Raw genomic sequence first — 6675 nt, 5'->3', positions numbered from 1 at the left:
TTTAATTTATGTTTTGTTAAAATATTCTAATTAATTTGGGCATATATTTTTACAATATTCTAAACATTTCTGCACAATTTCATTAATAAAATAGAAAAGTTGACGTAAAAATAAGGACCAAAAGTAGTGAATGAAATTTTTTATAGTGGACTGTATTTTTTAGAAGTTGACGTAAAATATTCTAATTAAGTTGAGTTTGTAACTTGATTAGTGCCTAAATGCAGACAATTGATTGAGGGGGCTTGGTCTTTGCAGGAGGACAACATAGTGGTCGGTTCCCTTTCAGGTATATATAACGTCTTAGCAGCCGCTCACTGATTTGTTTTTAGAAGTATATCACTTGGTACTTCTGCTTGCTCTAATCATTTATGTCACATTCTAAATTATGATTACCATTTACTTATTGCCATACATTCCAATGATTTTATGTGCAATCTGAATTTCACAGTGGTTATCCGACCATTACTTCGTCTAAAATTCCAATATCTTAGTCTTTCTAATGATAAGAGTAGATATTTCATGAATTGTAGTTGGCATGATTCATTTTTAGCCTGTTTTGTTGTCTTGTTAAGCTTTGGTATACTTCATCTCAATGAGTTATCAAGTGTTAGTATACATGGTAATATTTCTTGCTCTATCATATTTACATATGAATATATTAATAAATTCCGTAATGAAATGAATATATTAATAAATGACTTCAATTAAGTTCAAATTATTCTTAAATCAACCGTTTGAATTTGAAACTTAATATAATTGAAACTTTTCCACATGGATGTAAAAAATATTGTCAAACTTTTATGATTAAAAAAATTATTTATGAACCGACGCTTAAGAAGATGCAGAAATGTTCCATGACACAAAAAGGGAAAAGTATTAGAAATGACACCCTCAAGGAATCAGTAGAAGAAAACTACATTGGGGCAATTGTAACTGAATAAATTTTCAAAGGCAATAGATTCTCACATTTTCCTAGCGAAAGAACTATCTGTCATAATGCAGAAATGTTTCCTCATATTTTAAGCACCTTTGACAATGATTAGTAAGAGAAATGTTTCTCAGTATAGCAGAGTTTGTTAAAAATGAAGTCTGTTAAAAATGATCAAAAAAACATAGGCCTATATGCTTCAATAATGACACCAAAATATGAAACATTAACTCTTAAAACAATATTTTGAAACCCCAACATATTTAGCCAAAAACTATAAACTTTCCCCTCCAAGATTGTCAGTATTGGACTCTGCCAAATGGTATTTGCTGCACGAAATTTTCTTCCTTGTCCCTTAGAATCATCCCTATTCCTACGCCTTGTTGATTAGGACTTAGGAGCAAAACCAGAATCTATGTTACAATTTATCTTTCCAATGGATGGTTTCTACCATGAACATAACAACAGCAATATTGATGTGGTTCGATAAATAATTTTGCCATTATATGTAGTAGAGGAGAAGTACATAATACTTAATGTTAAGTAAATTTATCATTTTTTTGGATTTCAAATTACAGTATGGCCTGCTCATAATTTGGCACTGGCTCATGAGATCGCAAATGGCAGTGACAAAGAAGTTAGTGCACAAATGGTGCATGACAAAGTATTTCCCTTTTTTGTTTATTTTTCCTTATTCTCACTTTCTCTATTACCATGACAAAGCATCTCCATCAATTTCAACCCTCAATTTAGTTTCACTCAAACAAAACAAGAAGATTAAGACAAATGTAAAAGATGGAAATTGATAAACTAAACTTTATATATATCTTGTAAGCAAATTGCTCAATAATTCATGATGATATTTTAACTAGAAGAATTGTTATTAAAGAAAATTACATGACAACATCAAGGGTATTCATCCCATACAAAATTCATAATATCATTCAAAATCATTAAACCAAGACGAGACACTAATTGGTTTCATCTTCACAATCATCACTTGGAAACTCGTTCAAATCTAAATTCTTCACATCATCACTTGAAAGCTCAAAATTCATCACATCATTACTTGGAAGCTCGTTCAAATCAAAATTCTTCACAACTTTTGACCCTAGTTCTGTTTCACCTTCATTCATCTTCTTCTCGTCAATACTTTGATTAGAGGCAGTAGGTTCCTTGCAATCTTGTGGTGTCTCGAAACCGCCGTGAGATATATGCAATAGAGTTTCAGCTGCAATAGCATCATCATCATTATTCATGTAACTTCTTCTTCTTAGCACCTGCCGTTTCTTAGGTGGTAGAAAGTGATCGTCATAGCTTTGTGCAGAGGAAGATGATGCAGCAGTTGGTGAGTGACATATCATATGTCCATTCAATGCTTTGTTAGAAGTGAAAACCTTGTTGCAAACATCACATGAGTGTTGGTTTTGTTTTCCAACAGAATAAGAAAAAAACCATATGATCTTCTGTTTTCCAGCATCATTAGTTGTTGAAGATAGGGTTTTGGTTTTGTGCTGATTAGGGTTTGAATAATCAATGAAAGAGAAAGAAGGGTATTTGGGTTTTTGAAGAGAGCTATGATGAACATGATTGGTTTTTGGTTTATGATCGGAAAAGGACATTTTCTTCTTCATGAAGGAAGAGAGCGTAGCAGTAATAAGCGTTTGGATTTGAATTTCCGATGAATAGAGATAGTGAGAATATGAGAGAGTAGCATTTCTGCTTATATATCCATTGCCACCTCATCGATCCGTGCCAATAATTAACAATAAGATTAAAATGCAAACTTGTCAAAAAAAGATTAAAATGCAATCAACGACATCTAATAATGCCATCTCATCAATCCATTTACCACTAATTAACTAGGGTTTAATTGATACTAGGTTTTTCTTTTTAGTTTTTTTTTTTGAAGGAAGGTTTTTCTTTTCAGTTAATGCTATAATACACTATAGTGACAAAATTACCCACAATTTTTTAGTTAAAATTTTAAATTATCCTTGTTGAAATTTTACTTTTTTTTTACGTAAATTTCTATTTTTTATTCATACCAAATTTTTTTCTTTTTTCACGTCGCTTCCTTTTTCTTTTTTTTTTTATTCACGCCATTTTGTTTCTTTTTTCACATCACTTTTTTCTCTCTCCATTATATTACATTTTATTGAGAATTTATTTGCTATTTTTTGTGTGTGTATATTTGATGATATCATAAGACCTGTTGTACTATATTACAAGGATAAAAATGTAAATTAGTTATAAAATCTCTCCCCTCCTTTTATGAATTAACCAAACATATATTTGATTAAAATCTTTTTTCTCCCTTCCCTTTTCTCTTTTGAACCAAACATATATTTCATTGAAATATATCACCTTCTCTTCCCTCCCTTTCCTTTCCCTCAATTAAAATCTCTCTCATGCCCTCCGATATGTTGAACGAAACAGGCCCTAAAAAGGATAAATGAAGCTCCTTACAACTAACTACTCAATTTTATTTTGTGTCCTGATCTAACAATGATCAATTTGATCTTACTGATAACACGCAAAATACATTGTCTAAATAGTTTAATTTTTATTCATTTAGAGTCTTTTATTGTGTTTTGTATGTCTTCTGGCTAGTATTTTGTTATGTTTCAGGTAACGAGGGTGTTAAAAGTAAAAGAATCAAGAAGGAGGTGAAAAGAGAAACATAAGCTAGTACGGTCAGCCCATCACCATGGCTAATGACATCATGCTGATGTCATACCCAATTCAGATCAAGCCAAGAAAGAAGGCGTTCAGCAACAACGCTTCCGAGTCTCTTTGCAGAGTTATCAGTTTCAATCCTAATCTTCACTCCACATCTTTAGGCTCAAGCAAAGATGATGTGGTGGCAATTTCAGAGCTATAAAAGGGAGGCAATTGATCAGAAAGGGGGGACGTTTTTCAGCTTTTAGTTTTACGTTTTCGGAATAGAGTTTATTTTCGCTTTTAGCTTAAGTTGTGATTTCTCACTGTAATTCAATTCCGATTCAAACAAAAATCGTTCCTGCAGAATTGTATGAGATTTTCGAACCACTTTGTGAAGAAATAAATTTCAGATTCATCTTTACATTTTCGTGCAATTCGGTCCCTGAAAGTTTCTGTTTGCAATTTCTGCATCCCTGTTCTTATTTATTTATTTGCCTTTGTTTCTTTCATTCTTATTTATTCATCCAATTTACATTGAGTCTCTTTACTATTATTCTTAGTTGTTTTATTGCTAGCTACTTTAATCCCTATTATTCATGTGCTATTGCTGGTGCCGTAAGACATATTGCTTTTGATTCCTTAGCTTTTTGATTTAGTGTTCATTGCCGTGTAAATTCATTGCCTTTACAAACTACTTATTCATGTCCAGTTGCTGTGATGTTTTACTCTAGTAATATTATTAGTTAGCTGCTTACTTCCTTGTTCCATAGTTTCATTGTTATTGAATTCGGTTACTTTGCTGATTGTGTTCTTTTAACCGGTGCTGCTTGTTCGCCTGGCTGGTCCTATTCTTGTTTTTATTATCATGTTGATGCTTGCTTAAGTTTTGCAGTGAGATACCTCATTTAGCAGTCTGCATCGAATTGTTCAAGGGATTTATACTCAATTAAAGTTTCCAGATTTTTACAGGTAATTCTTTTCCTTTTAGCATGAATCAATTAGCAGTTTGTATGTTTAATATAATTATGCACGAATAGTCTCATTTGAGCCCAAAACGAGGTCCTGTCGTACCGACAAAACTCATGTAAATTAAGCGCTTCTTTTAGTGTAACGAGAATTTAAATAAATTGTTTTGAAAAATTCTGTTTTGCAACTGTTAAAAGTCTACTACGAAAGTAGAGACACAGAGATATCGTTTACGCATCGAAAGAGCGAAAACGATATCCGACATAGAAAAATATCAAGTTTTTAATCGAAAAGGTTAAAGCGAAAGCATTTCTTTTCTTTTAATTAAGAGTTTATTGAATTTAGAAAAAAGAATTTTTAGGCCTGTAACTATACGCTATGAAAGTAGGGGGTTACGTGTCTAAAAATTCCGACAACGTGTTGCGAAAGCAAACATTGTCTCTTGTTCGATAAATCCTACAACCAGCTTTAATTCTCTCGTTACCATTTAATTAGCGCAATAATTTACGTGAGTGATGGAAGTCGACGGAAACCGTCGTTTTGGTCTCTACTAGTCCATTAATTAATTAAAAACCTTTTTATTCCGCGCAAATTCCAAAATATTTTGATTTCGCCTTAGATAAACATAGAAATAATAGAAAGCGGTACTTGTTAATTTGGTCTCTGTGGATACGATACTTTTTATACTAAAACCGACATAGCCGTGCACTTGCGGCCCTGTCACTTACAATGACCTTTCTCTTTCTCTCTAAGTTCAACTTGGTCACACTAAGGTGAATCTGAACTTTTTCAAATACACTTAAAGGTATGCCAAAGATATATTAGAGGCTTGGGTGTATTTTGGATTTCTATCTATAGTTTGAGAATGAATATCAAGTTTGAAGACGATTCTGATCTTTTTCAAGAAATCCTGATTTTCTCCTTGTGGTCTTTTTTGGATATGATTTTGATGCAAAATGAGAGTTGATGTGTATCAGAGATATTTGTTTTATAATGATGGTATATCTCCATATAAAGCTTTGTCTCGGTGAGCAAGTCATAAACTAGATGTTGAGAACTAGTTGTTTTCTGTCTTTTAGTGTCTTACCTTGATGAACAAGCAACTCTTTAAGCTATTTGTTATTCTTTGTGCTTTGTTTTCCAACTTCTTATCTTTGATTATGATCTTCTTGTGCAGCTTTTCCCATAGTTAACCAAGGTTACACTATCAAGGGATATACAAGAGAAATAAGTTGATCTAACTTATTCAACTTATTTGAGAATTGTGGTATCTTTGCAACATAAGACTTTACTTGGCATCAACGGCGAAGCTAGCAATAATTTTATGAGGTAGCCACCCGAAAGTTACCGAAGTCACAAAAAATTATTACACCTAAAATCGAACTTGGGGTAGGCAAATATATATTATTAGGGGTAGCTAAACATAAAAATATACCTACTAACACAATCAAATTTATTTTTTTGGAGTAGCCATAGCTACCCCTTTGTTGTAGAAGCATTCACCCCTGCTTGGCATACATTGGCGTGCTTCAGGGGGGAGGGTTGGGTCGCCGGAAAAATCAATGATGGTGAGGTGAGGCGAAGAAGAAAGAGCAGCTTTTGAACGAAGAAGAACATGAATTAACGAGAGAATGAAAATAAGATGGTGATGGTCCATGTGATGTTTTTATTGGTACATTAAATTTAAGCCCTTCATTTTAATCTGAAGGGCTGATAATATATTCTCACACTCTCACATAAGAAAGTCATTCTCATTATATATGTTCTCTCTCTCTCTCTCTCTCTCTCTCTCTCTCTCTCTCTCTCTCTCTCTTTCTCTCTCTCTCTCTCTCTCTCTCTCTCTCTCTCTCTATATATATATATATATATATATATATATATGAGTGATCAAATTACACCGATGTAATATTACACCAATGTCACACTGCTCATTATCATTTTACTCGATACATATTTTTCAAATTTGATTGTTGAATTATAAGTACATATCATATAGATCATCCTTGCATATTTACATAAATATAAAATCATTTGATATATTATTAAGACACATCAAGATTAGCGGTTTATGCAATTGTTACATTACTTCTTCCATTTTGAGTATTAATGCCATATAG

At 32.5% G+C, this 6675-nt stretch overlaps 1 long non-coding RNA gene across 2 annotated transcripts; it reads left to right on the top strand.

The window, feature by feature from the left end:
* The first annotated feature begins 3437 nt into the window (after window positions 1–3437).
* LOC112419953 (uncharacterized) lies at window positions 3438–6315 on the top strand. 2 transcript variants are annotated; one of them, XR_003010108.2, is made up of 3 exons: window positions 3438–4561; window positions 5736–5887; window positions 6029–6315. It is a non-coding gene; the product is annotated as an uncharacterized lncRNA (long non-coding RNA). The 2 variants fall into 2 exon arrangements; XR_003010107.2 differs by having other exon boundaries at window positions 5736–5947.
* Window positions 6316–6675: the final 360 nt, after the last annotated feature.

This window comes from Medicago truncatula, chromosome 1, assembly GCF_003473485.1.
Source record: "Medicago truncatula cultivar Jemalong A17 chromosome 1, MtrunA17r5.0-ANR, whole genome shotgun sequence".
NCBI classification, from domain to species: domain Eukaryota; kingdom Viridiplantae; phylum Streptophyta; class Magnoliopsida; order Fabales; family Fabaceae; genus Medicago; species Medicago truncatula.
This window is presented reverse-complemented; position numbering and strand designations above follow the sequence as displayed.